Raw genomic sequence first — 12,903 nt, 5'->3', positions numbered from 1 at the left:
CGACGGCGCGGCCGCGGCCCTTTACGTGCTTTGTGAACAGCGCTGAGCGCGGGGGTCGCGGAGGGGTTGGGAGTGCTGCCCGGCTTCGGAGCCCTGGATGCATTTGAACATGTAGGTGCCGTGCGCGTGTGTGTGCGTGTGCGTGTGTGTGTACGCGTGTGTGTACGCGTGTGTGTACGCGCAATATGCATGTGCGGAAATATACATATTTGAATTTGTGGCGCTCTTTTATTTCCTTGTTAGGAAACAAAACAAAGCAAAAAAGCGATACCCACCGATCTCCACATGCTCCAACCAGAACGCCTCAAATCCCGTGTTCCAGTCTTTCCTTTCGTTCCTCTTTTCTTGCCGATACCGTTCAAAATCTAAATCTAGAGAAATAAAAATCTGGAAAGGATTCAGTGCGGAGTTTCTTAATATGACCCATGATATGCTGTGACCGTGCCGAAGGAAGGAGTTTATTTGGTAATGCTCCCAAAATATTGATACTTAATAGGCAGGACAAGTGTTAACTTGAATTACTTAATGCTACTTTTTCTGGGTCTTAAGATAAAGCTTTATTTCAATGCGTTTTCATACCGAAACATCTCTGAAAGAAATTCATGATTATGTTTTAGTTAAATATTTTGGAAAGGGTTTTCAGTAATACAGCTTATTCGTTTTTTGTTCTGGACCATATAATACTGAAATCCTTTGTAGCTAATACTGAAAAAATAATATATGATTATTTAATTCTGAGATCAAGATAAAAGCTGCTTAGATTTCAGAGTTCAATCAGTGGAGAAAAAGCTTCTCGTTTGCATTAATTTTTTATGTTCCATTCCTATTTTCGTGTAAGGATTCAGCGTACTCCATCACACAGGACTTCCATCAAATTATCTTCTACAATTGCGAGGAAAATTAGATCCCCTCTTTCCTCGCTGCAATAGTTTTCGTAACTTCTCATTAAAAAAAAAAAAGGCAATCCTGTGCGAGGGGCGGTGGAGGGAAACGGGAACCCTCCCAGACTCGCACCCACAGCAATAATTAAATCTTTGTTCGTGGGCTTTTACTCACAAATATCACACCGAAGATTTGTTGCTTCTTGCCGTGTGTGTATACGAACACTGCACCGGATAATTATTATCCCTGCCTGTTACCCCGAGAACAATTCGATGAGGTGTTATACTCGGTTTATAAAATGCTTTTAACGAAAAACAAAATACAATTAAAACTCCCACTCGCAAAACCATCACAGAAGTAAAACCAAAGCAAGACGGACGCAACCCCACCTCCCCGTGGCTTGGTTCTCGTTCTGTATTTATTTGCAACACACGTCTTTTGTTTTGAGGTGTTTTGTTTTAATTTTGAGAGTTGAGCAGGAAATGCAGCCGGTCCAAGTTCTGCAGCTCCTAACCGATGCGAGGAAGACCGAAGCAGTGGAATAACCAGGGCGCGTCCGAGGCCGCCTGCGCAGCGGAGCCCCCGCGGCCGGGGAAGCCGCGCGTGCGCCCGCACCGACCCGCCGGCCCGGCTGGAGGAGCGGCTGGGCGCGCCCGAGCCCGGCCGTGCCGCTGCGTCCGCTGGGCGAGCGCGGGGAGCGCGGGGGCGGCGGGGCTCGGCCTGAGACCCCCCGCGCCTGGGTTCGTGGAGGTGTGCGCGCTCGGGACAGCGCGGGGCCCCGCTCTGCTCGGAGGAGACGAGAGGGCCTCGCTCCCTGCGCTCGGCGTGCGGTGCCGCTCGGGGAGACGGCTGTGCATCTCCCCCGTGTGCGTGCGGGTGCACCCGTCTCGGCTCGCGTGGGGCCCTCCCGGCTGGGTGCACGCGGGGGGACCCCCCTCTGCTCGCGGGGGGGCCTCCCGGCTGGGTGCACGCGGGTGGACCCCCCTCTGCTCGCGTGGGGGCCTCCCGGCTGGGTGCACGCGGGTGCACCCGTCTCGGCTCGCGTGGGGCCCTCCCGGCTGGGTGCGCGCGGGGGGACCCCCCTCTGCTCGCGGGGGGGCCTCCCGGCTGGGTGCACGCGGGGGGACCCGTCTCTGCTCGCGTGGGGCACTCCCGGCTGGGTGCACGCGGGGGGACCCGTCTCTGCTCGCGTGGGGCCCTCCCGGCTGGGTGCACGCGGGGGGACCCGTCTCGGCTCGCGTGGGGCACTCCCGGCTGGGTGCACGCGGGGGGACCCGTCTCGGCTCGCGTGGGGCCCTCCCGGCTGGGTGCACGCGTGCAGCCCTTCCTGTGTGCAGTGTGCGCGCTCCTCGAGGTACCTACGCGCAGTCCCTCTGCGTGCAGGATGTGCAGCCTGTGCTCCCCTGAATGCAGCGTGTGCACGGCCGCTGCCTGCAGCGTCTGTGACCCCGGGGTGCTGCATCCGCAGCCCCGCAGGGCGCGGGGCTCGCTGGCTGGAGGCGGTGCGTGCGTCCCTGCCGCGCAGGACTGCGAGCGGCTCCAGGTGTGCGCAGCGAGCACCCCGCTGGGAGCCGCGGGGGTGCCCGGGGTGCAGTGCGTGCAGCGCCGGGCGTGCCGTGGCTGTGCCCCCGCGGGGCGCAGGGCAGGCTCCCCGGGTGCAGTGTGCGCAGATCCGCCGGGCGCGGCGGAGGCTCCGGGGCGCAGCGTGCGCTCCCCGGACGCGGTGCTGGCTCCCCTGGGCGCAGCGCCTGCAGCCCGGGCGGGCAGTGCGCGCTCCCCGGGGTGCAGTGCGCGCTCCCCGGGATGCAGTGCGCGCTCCCCTGGGATGCAGTGCGCGCTCCCCGGGGTGCAGTGCGCGCTCCCCTGGGTACAGTGCGCGCTCCCCGGGATGCAGTGCGCGCTCCCCTGGGTGCAGTGCGCGCTCCCCTGGGTGCAGTGCGCGCTCCCCGGGATGCAGTGCGCGCTCCCCTGGGTGCAGTGCGCGCTCCCCGGGGTGCAGTGCGCGCTCCCCTGGGTGCAGTGCGCGCTCCCCGGGGTGCAGCGTGTGCGGCCCCGCACCGTGCAGGGCGCCCCGGCTGCAGGCGCGCAGCCCCGGCGGTGCGCGGCGGTGCGCGGCGGCGCGGGCGGCCTCGGGCGCAGCCTGCCCCCTGCCGGCCCGCGGCGGCACGGACGGGGAGGCGCGGGCGCGCCGGGGCCGCGGCGGGAGCGGCCGGGTCGGGCGGGGCGAGCAGCGCCGGCGGCCCGGGGACCTCGGCCGGGGCCGGGGCCGGGGCCGGGTGGCTCCGCGGTCCCGAGGGCGGCGGGGCCGGGGGGTGCTGCCCGCGGGGAGCGGCCGCGCCGCCCGCCCCTCGCCCGCGCAGGGGCAGCCTCCCGCCCCCCATGCGCACCGGCCCCGGCCCTGCCTGCGGCGTCCCGGCAGCGGGGGCGCGCGGGGAGCCGCGGAGCCGCGCAGCCGTCGGGGGCCCCGGCTCAGTTTGTCCTGTTTTTCCTCCATGCACAGCTCGGCTCTGCGGGTCGGCTTCTCCGCAGGGGCCGCGGCCGTTCCCGTCGCCAGCGGCCGAGGCGGAACAAGCGCTGCGGGGGACCAGCCCGCGACGGCCGCGGGACCCGGCTCAGAGCGCCGCGACCCGCCCCCGGGGGAGAGAGGGCCTCGCCGCGGGAGCCCCGCGCAGCCCGGCCCTGCAGCCCCGCGCTCTGCGGCTGAGCCCCGCGGCACCGCCCGCCCGTCGGTGCCATCCCCGGGCCGGTCCCCGCCGCAGCGCCCGGCGGGCCGGGCAGGAGCTGCGCTCGGGGCGCTCGGCGGTGAGTGGCTCAGCCCGCGCTCTGCCTCCCTCGGAAGGACACATGTGAGCGAGCTGCGAAGTGCAGTTACTAGTAACAATAACACTAAATTATTGGGCTGTTGTTCAGGAGCGCAAACAAACGACCGCGGCGAACCGCGCGGAGCCTCCCCGCGCCTCGGAGCCGCCCCTCGCCGCCGCCCGGCCGGTCCCCGCGGGCTCGGCCGCGGCGCGGGTGGTCGGTAGCGCGGGGCCGGGGCCGGAGGCAGCGCGGCGCGGAGCTCCGGGGCCGCCGCGCTTGGTGCCGGCGCGGCCTCTCGACGGGCCCCAGCGCCGCCCGGGACGCCGGGAGCCGCCGCGCTGCGCCGGCGGAGCGGGCCGGCAGGCCGCGGTCGGAGGCCGTGCCGCGGGGAGGGCGGCGAGCGCCGAGCCGGTATTTTAATTAAGCAGGGTCTCTTTGATATAGGCAGCCTGATGCTATCTCTGCGCGCTGTTCCCTTCGCGGCAGCTTTTGGGTAGGAAAATTGCTGAGAAAGCTGGATCACACGGGCTGTCGGAGCGGCTCAGCGCAGCGCCAGAAAGCCCCGGGGAAGGCGGCGGGCGCGTGTGAATGCGCGGCGCGCTGGGAGTTCCCGCTCCGCCGAGGCGCGCTGCGCACTGTGTATGTTTTCGGGGGGCCTGAAGGAATTAGAGTCAATTTACCATGATTAAAGGCACAAGCAAGGAGGCGCCACGCATTTGCATGCGCCTTCATCTTGGCTGAGTGGATTTTTGAGGGCAGAGCGGCAGGCAGGATTGGACGCCGCGTCCCCTCTCCGCCGCGCAGCGCCGCGGAGCGCAGGTCTCCGACCCCCCGCCCCGGCCGAGGGAGCCGCGGGCAGCCCTCGGCGCCGGGTCCCGCCGCCCCGCCGCCCGGCCCCCCCCGCGGGCGCAGGCACAGGCACAGGCACGGAGGCGCCGGGCCAGGCGACCGGCGCGGCGCGGATGGGGCCGCGCTGGCGGCGGCCCTCGGCGGAGCCGCCCTGCGCCCGCGGGGAGCTGCGCGGCTGGGGGCGGCTCGCCGCAGCTCGCCTTCGCAGCCCGGCGCAGCCTTAGCCCTTCCGGGGCCTGCGCGCCCCCGCTCCGCCTCCCCTCCGAGCCCCGGGTGCCGGCCCCCTCCCCGGGCACGGTCCGTGTTTCGACGACCCCGCCGTCGGGGGGGCGGCCGCGCCCGGCCCGGGGAGCGCGCAGGGGACCGCGACGCCGCGGGCAGCGGTGCCGGACCCGGCGGCGGGGTCCAAGGTCCGCGCCCCCCCCGGCTCGGTTCCAGCGCGGGTGAAGCTCGCTCCCGGCCCCCCTGATGTCCGGCTCCCCTCGCCCGCGGAACTGCCCTCCCGCTGCGCCCGGCGCTGCGCGCAAGGCGCTGTACACGCGAGCCGGGGAGCGGAGCGGGCAGGGCTGCGCCGGTGCGCGCTGCGGGGCACGGGCAGGGACAGGGACAGGGACAGGGACACGGGCAGGGACACGGGCAGGGACAGGGACACGGGCCCGGGCCCGGTGCAGCCCGCCGTGCCGAGGGGGGGCCGGGCAGGCCGCGGGGCGCCGGGCTGGCAGCAGCGTGGCGCGCACATGTGTCGCCGGCGACGGCCGCGGTGCCAGGTGCAGGGCTGGGGGCAGAGTTTGCCGCCAGGCTCTGATGGCTCCGCGGGTTTCCCGGCCCGGTGGGGGCGGGAGCCCTTTTCCCAGTTCAGGGCAAATACCTTCATTTCACTGGGAAATTTAACCTCTCCTTGGAGTTGGATCCATTATACGGGTTTAATATCCGCTCTTTTACAGCTCAGCGTTGTAAAGGCAGCAGCCAGGTCTGTGAACTCTGACATGTGCACCCGCGGGGGGGGCGGGGGGGCGCGGGACCTGCCGGCGCGGGCCGAGCCTGCGAGCGCAGCCTTTCATCTGCGGGCCGCGGCCCCGGGCCCCGGCGGCCGGCAGCGGCGGGGGGCCGCGGCCGCTCCCCCACCGGGCTGCGGGGCCCGACGTGCCCGCGGGGCACCCGCCCCGGCCCCGGGGCTCCCGCGCGGGGAGCTGCCGGCGCGGCCCGGCGGCGCCTGCGGGGGCGGCGGGGCCGTGGGGCAGCGGCCGGTGCCCCGGGCGCCCCGCGAGCAGCACCGTGCGGCGACCCTGGCGCTGCCGGAGCCGCCTCTCCTGGAGGTTCCCCCCGCGGAGGGACGCGCGCCGCTCCGCTCCGCTCCGCCACAGCGCAGCCGCCTGCGCAGAGCCGCAAACCGGGACCCCGCTCCGGCCACCGGCCCCGCCGCACGGGCGCGAGTCGGCGGCGCTCGGCGGGGCGGCCCGCCGCAGAGACGGGAGGGACGAGGGACTCTGAATCTTCCGCTCTTCTCCCGCAAACCGGCAGGTGTGTGGGGCCAGCCCGGGGGGGGCACCGGGCAGTGCCAGCGCGTCGCGGGGGGGCCGGGCCGGGCCGGGCCGGGCCGTCGGGCCGCGTTAGCCTGGCAGGCGCGACCGGCGGCCGCGGGGAAGCCCGGAGCGGACCGGAGCCGCCGAGAGCCCGCTGTGCCGCGGGGGCGGCCGCGCCGAGGCGCCGGGCAGGCGCTCAGCCCCGCCGGGCACTGCGGCAGCCCCGGCCCCGCTCGCGAGCTGCCTGCGCCGACGGCTGCGCGGCCGGGCGCGCAGGGGAGCTGCGTGCGAACGGCGGGAGGGAGCCGCCCGCGTCCCCGCTGTGCGCCCGCGCTGCCGCATCGTTTCTGCGCATTTACTCGAGAAACCTCAATAAAGCTCGATTTGCAGGAATAAACCCTCCGAAGCCGAGCGGTCGCGGCCTCCTCAGGCCGGGCAGCTGCTCGTTTGGGACCAGCGTCGCCGCCGCCGCCGCTACCCGAGCGCTCGCAGGGCCCCCGGGAGCCAGCGCGGCCTCACGGCGCCGGGCCCCACCGGCACCGGGGCTGCCCCGCGCCCCCCGGGCCTCGCCGCCGCCAGCACCGGCTCCCGGGGGGCCCCGCGGGCGGAGACCCGGGAGCGGCTCGGGGACGCGCGACGCGGCCGCCCCGGCGGTGGCCCCGCAGCCCCCGGGCTGCCCCGGCCCCCCCGCTCGCCGCCCCCGGCTCGCCCTCGCTAAGGGCCGCTGGCGAAAGTTTGTTCCCGCTGCCGGAGTTGCAGCGAAGTCGACGCGACTCCCCTTTTACGCGGTCACAACCGACGCGCTCGCCGTTTGCGTGCTCCGTAAAGCGAGGAATGAAAAATAAAGACAGAGCTTTGGAGAGGAAAGGGAGAGGGCTTTGCGTGCAAAACGGTAACACTTTCTTGCTTAAGATATTAATAGTAACAAGAAAATACCGTCAGTAGGTAATTGTGTTATAATATCTGCTTGGATTCTATCCTCTGTGGCTCTCCTTAACTACCTTTGCAAATAGGAAATACCATGGAACGAGAAAATAGCAGAAACTGTACAAACGAATAATGCTGTGAACCTTGCCGGTGAGCGCTCCCTGGGAGAGCAGAGCGAGTGCTCCTCTCTGTTTTGTATTAGTGATTATTGCACTGTCATTAAAGAATGCAGGAGTGGCAGCGTTTGCTTCAGGACCCCAAGCACACGCAGTACAGCAAGCGGGAGGCAGAAGGCTGAAGTGTGCACGCAGCACAATAACGCAAAACAGCGTTAAAGCGAAAACCGAGCGCATCCCCAGAGCACGAGGAGAACCTGCGCGGGGAGGACTCGTTCCCTGCTGCAAAGCGCAGCTCCTGAGCGGCTCAGGACTCCTCCTGCCTCCCGGTCCCGTTTCGCTCGCAGGCCGCCGTTTGCGGGCGCCGTGACACGCACGGCTTGCCTGGCAATTTGTCATGACGAGCGGTTGTGTGATGTAATTCCGCAACATGACATGTTCTCACCTGGTGCCAGCTGATCGCTCTAAAGATGCGCACGAAGCTGCAGGCTCTTCTGGCAGCATTTTCTTGTCCTCTCTCTCCCTTGCATGTCTGCGTTTCTGTCTGACATGCTGGCTGCTGGCAAGACATGACTTGGAGCAGCCCTCGGAGGTCTTTGAGGAGCAAGGGCTTTGATCACCGCGTAGCTGAACGGCTCTTTATTGAAACCAACTGTCCTTGCCCTGTTCCTCACAACTGTCTACCCATAATTCTGTCCCGCTCTGGGCGACCACGAGGCACGGGAGAACATGGATATTTTTTCTTCCGTTATCAATAAGCTCAAAGCTTACTATTTCTCGTTATCTCGGAATGTAAGCGTATATAAGCTCAGCTGTGGCAGCTGATTAAAGAGCAATCCCTTCTAAAGGTGTTTTCCTTAAAGAAATCCTCTGATCCCAGGGCTCAAAGGTTATCAGGAACAATAAACACTTTCACCTTTAGCCTCATTTAGACAATGACAGATGAGCCAATTTGACACTCCTTCCTGCGCTAGAGGAGATTTGCTCCTCTAATTATTTTATCATTCTTATTTTTGGTCAGAGCGAAGGAATGCCTGGACTCGCGCTGCTTTCGGCAGAGTCGTGGTCTCCTGATTTCGACTCCATTGTTCGCTCCGGTGTCTCGGAGTTTCGCATGTGGAAACCTGAGGAGAAAGTCAGAGCAGTGACAGAGCTGGTTTGACCTCTTCTAGCCTAAGTCTCCTTTTTGCTGTTCCTGGACATAAGCGTTCCCCTAGAAATTTCTTGGATATTTTTAAAATTCAATGTCTGTATAAACCTTGGGAAAGATTGATGAAAAGTCAGGTTATTTGATGAATATGCTTCAAAGCAGTCACATTACCCACAAATCTGGAACATCCTTTCAACCTGGGTCAAACAGGACTAAAGCAGAGAACTGGAACAGTAGATGGAGGATTTTAGAGTCCGATTTTCCATGGGATCGCTGCAGGCAGGAATGCATTTTGTTGCAGTCTGGGTCACCTGAAAGCTTGGGTGATAATATGCTATTTTTTGCCCAAGCAATGGTATATCACTTCATCGTTTGAAGCAGTGGGTTTTGTAGCATCAGTTCTGGTATGTTCAGTTACTTGCCCCTGTACAGTGAGAGATTTAAACTCTTGCACAATCCGTAGCGTTATTTAAGCAATGTTTGATTAAAAAAAAACCCTGAGAAGCCTGTCATTTATACTAGTAGATTCCAGCATTTATGATTTTGGTTACAACATTATCATGAGAATAATTGGGTTGTTACACTAACGCAGAAAGTCTGTTCCACAAACATAAGTGAGCACTGTATCTTTAAAAGACCTCAGTGCAGGAAAACACCTCACTGCAGCGCGGCACTTCAGCCTGTGCTTGAGGAGAAAGAGGGAAGCAAAGAGCCTTCCTTCTTGCTCCCTAGTGCTGCTTTTGTGGGCCCTTCCAAGCCCCGCTACACATTTTTTCCAGCGGAGGCTCCTGGTCTGTAGCAGCCCCCAGGAGCTGGTGCCGAGGTTGCCCCGCGGTGCGGCACTGGGCAGGCTGCCTTTCCGGAGCACGAGCCTTGCACGCGTGGGGCTTCTCCGCTTCGCTGACCGTGAGGACAGCAGTCTGCAACCGATACTTAAGAGTCTGAGTTTAGGTATCAACAGCACCTGAGTCCCTGAGCCTTTTTTTTTTTTTAAAAAAATTAGTGTCAAGGAATAAACCCATTGCTCATAAAAATGGAGGTCGGACTGAGTATGTTGATGTGTTGTTATGCCTTTGTGTATGTGTGTATACACACACGTATATATGAAAGGTTACACGATTGCTCGGGAGGCTAATACAGTAAGTTAAAGGGACTCTCATGTCCTGTTTTCCACAGCTGCAAAAGCCGGTGAAGCAGTAGGATTAGAGGTCATACACATTTAGACTCTGTCACATGGAAGAGCTTCAGAGCAGAATACAAGGAAAGCACCAAGCCTCGGTTAGTTGATTTCAAGCTATAGTTGTATGCTAGTGTGCAATACTTAATTTTTTTGTTCTTTTCTTCTTAAATTCCTTCTCTTTTGCTTTGTGTGGAAAGCAGAAGTTGCAGTTACTGAGGCTAAGAAAAAAATGTGACTAATTAGTAAAGTACAATACTAGGAAGAGATTAAAATGCCACTGTTAAAATCAGGAAGAGACAGTTGTGGAGCCAGTAAGAATTTGAACTTTCAAGCTCTAGCTGCCAAAGGGAAGACTGAGAAATGCTGCACAATATTAGCATTTTGTTGTTAGATCCTGAAGCAACCTCTGTTGCCTGATTAGCTGCTGCTCACTGAAGCAACTGCTGCTGTTTCTTTAATATCCATGGATCCATCACCTGAGGACAGACACGATGACTTTGGGGACAGACATGACAGCGCTGGGACCCCGATACTTCTGGGAGGCACGAAGCCGGTGTGCCGTGGGCACGGATGGGCTGGCTCAAGGGCCGGGCTCTGTGCAAGGGGTAGGGGAGGGCGACAAAGGTGGGCTGAAACACTACATTTAAGCACCGGAAGAAGGCTGGGGAGAGGCAGATGATAGGATCTATGAAGGGCAGAACAGGGGTAAAGACAAAGAGGAAGTTTCAGAGTAATATTTTGTTTTCTTCTGGCAGGCGAAAGATGCACAAGGCAGTTATTGATGGCTGAGCAGAGTCCTCAGCACTCAGAGATACACTGAAAACATCGTCTGTCCACCAGCAAGACTGTACACTTCTAAAATAAAATCACCCTGGAAAACTAGCATTTTCATTTCAATTACAATTGTTCTATGAGACACAGATGTGAATTGTTAAAATGTTTATAATGTGGTTTAACAGTAAAAAAAACAAATATTAATGAAATGTTTCACTGATGGGATTTGATTGGCATGCTGTATTAATTACAGGCCTTTCACCTCTGAAACTGCTGTTCTAATCCTGCCAGTGCCCAGGGAAAACAATTTAAAATTCATTTATATATTTTAAAGTGATATAGGCATCTTTAAAAAGAGTCTGAATTACAGTGTTGGTTCCAGTATGGTAAGGTATTTTAAAAGGGATCATCTGCCAACACGCACATTCTGGGCACCATCCTGCATTCCCAGTACACCTAGAATATCTGCAGGGACTACTGTGCACAAATAACATGTCAGGTCCCTAGTTTACAGTGAAAATTAAAATGATAACCAAATTTCTCTAGCCTTACTCACCAAAGACCTGTAGATTGTTCTCTGTTTACCAGCAGGTGGAGACAAGAACTCTGCAGTCCTTACTGCATTTAAAAAAAAAAAAAAAAAAAAAAAATCAGTGAAGTGCAATTCATTCCAGTATCACTAAGCTCAGGTGTTCCAAATCCATAGCTTAGCTTAAAAAAAATATCACAAGGGTGGTTTAAAGCCATGTGATTCTAAACCAGCCTTTATTTTTAATTTCTGGCTGCTGAATTAGAGGGGCTTTTTGTTTTTGAACCAGAAGGCTCAAGCGCCTTCCCAAACTCAGAAGCAAAGCACTGATTTGAGATGCACGTGCGAGCCAGGGAGAAGCCCAGCTCTCCTCAGCTGAGCATCCCGCACGGAGCTGGCACTGCCGAGGAGGAGACGGACAGACAGACAGACACCTCCTGAGGACAGAGCCAGAGCAAGCGTGACCACTTGCACCCACAGAGCAGGCTCCGAGGACGCAAGCCGGGACGCTCCTGCCCTCGGCAGACGCCCTGCGCCCAGCCAGCCCCAGCACCTCGCGCGCAGGGGACACCAGGTCCTGCTCCCTCCTGCCCCCCTAAGAGCACCCACTGCCCAGCTCCCACCGCTGCAGAGCACAGGAGAGGACAGCCGAGGGAGGCTGCGCTTTAACCCCCCCCGTAAGTGGGAAACATGGAACAGAAAGAGTGAGCCACTTACCTAGAGCACAGGGACCCTAGGTGAAAAGCAGGCACTTCTGGCTCTCTTTAGCCCCTTAGCTCCCCCCCAGCTGACATTAAGGTAGCTTACCTAAAATATAGCAGCAGCATGAACAAGCACCATTAACTGACAAGAGGAAAAAGACAGTAAAAAACAGCCTTAACTCCTGCAGCAGCCCAGCCCTCTCCCCCGGGCTGGTTCTTCTATAACGGAGGCAGCACAGGTGACACCGAGGGAGCGGGTGGCCCGTGATTAGAGCTGCCTGCGGAGAAAGCCAAGGTGGGACCTGAAGTGATTGGCACAACCTGTACGTTGATTTAGTTAAAGGAAAATAACCTAAAATAGCAGATAATAAGGAAGTAAATGTTTTTCTGTTACAGACACACTAACATTTAAAACACCATAACATATTAAGTAACTTAGCCCTTGTGTTAAAATGTAAGTGATAAGAACAAAAAACATAACAGGATAATATTTTGAACCATAAAACTTACTTTAGTCTATTCTACATGGTCTATGGCAGGGCATTTTATGTGATTTGGATGCATCTCCACCAGTACATTAAAGTTTATTGGCCTTGAAATAATGGATGCATCACTGATGATAGGAGACTTGGTGTTATACTGTCCATGCCTATTTTATTTGATCTCTGTCTTAAATACACTTCAGACCTTTGGACTTCATACAGAGTAGGACTTTAGCCTTTTCCTGTAATTATTTGGTATCTTGTTAACATTTTATGAGCATGTCTGTTTAAATAAACTTATTTGATGTGCATTTATTTTGGCTGTAGCCTGCTGTTTAGGATGGATGTGCTTTTCTCTTTGTCTTTTAAAACAAATCAAGATACAGCTGAACAATGGAACTGCAAGAGGAATAAATTTAAATATACAGTTTATTTCATGTAACAACAATACAGCTGAAATCAAATAGACCCAATGACATTGTTTATGAACATTCAATATTTATTAATTATGAGTAGACCACTTGGATAATTACAACTGTAAAGCATGGGTATTTTTGCCAGGTGCATTGACTGAAAGTTATATTTCAGCGCTACAGGCATAATTTGTTTGCAGTGTTGGACTGTGAAAAAGCCTGGGGTTTTAGAGAGCTTTTTGAAACTGCCCTTCTGCACTGTTTTTATTTGCCTACTTTTAGAGAAATAGAATATCTTCAGAATTTCTATCCATTTGCGTGAAAAGACATCATTTATTCTGAATCCCAGTACCAGTCTCAGCTGGGACCGCAGGGACCGGCACGAGCGCGGCAGAGTCGGCCCCTCCTCCCGGCGACCTGCGCTGAAGCGGTCCAGCCTCAGCCCCTTCCAGGGAGTCTGCAAAGAAAAAGAGCTTCTGCTTTCTACCCGTCCGACTGGAGAATGTGTGTAATCAAAGGGCCAAATTTATCCACCCAAAGTACATTTTAATGATTCGTTTGGCTGTATGGACTGT

At 58.8% G+C, this 12,903-nt stretch overlaps 2 long non-coding RNA genes across 2 annotated transcripts; one reads left to right on the top strand and one right to left on the bottom strand.

Annotated features, from left to right (window-relative positions):
* Positions 1-275: 275 nt before the first annotated feature.
* LOC135330393 (uncharacterized) lies at positions 276-7,623 on the bottom strand. Its single transcript, XR_010392421.1, has 2 exons — positions 7,545-7,623; positions 276-387 (listed from the first exon to the last, which is right to left on the bottom strand). It is a non-coding gene; the product is annotated as an uncharacterized LOC135330393 (long non-coding RNA).
* Positions 6,122-12,245, top strand: LOC112988171 (uncharacterized). The gene is made up of 2 exons (XR_003260470.2): positions 6,122-9,527; positions 10,185-12,245. It is a non-coding gene; the product is annotated as an uncharacterized LOC112988171 (long non-coding RNA).
* The last annotated feature ends 658 nt before the right edge of the window (positions 12,246-12,903 follow it).

Source organism: Dromaius novaehollandiae, chromosome 20 (genome assembly GCF_036370855.1).
Source record: "Dromaius novaehollandiae isolate bDroNov1 chromosome 20, bDroNov1.hap1, whole genome shotgun sequence".
Classification (NCBI taxonomy): domain Eukaryota; kingdom Metazoa; phylum Chordata; class Aves; order Casuariiformes; family Dromaiidae; genus Dromaius; species Dromaius novaehollandiae.
The sequence above is the reverse complement of the archived record's forward strand: the minus strand, read 5'-3'. Positions and strand labels throughout refer to the sequence as shown.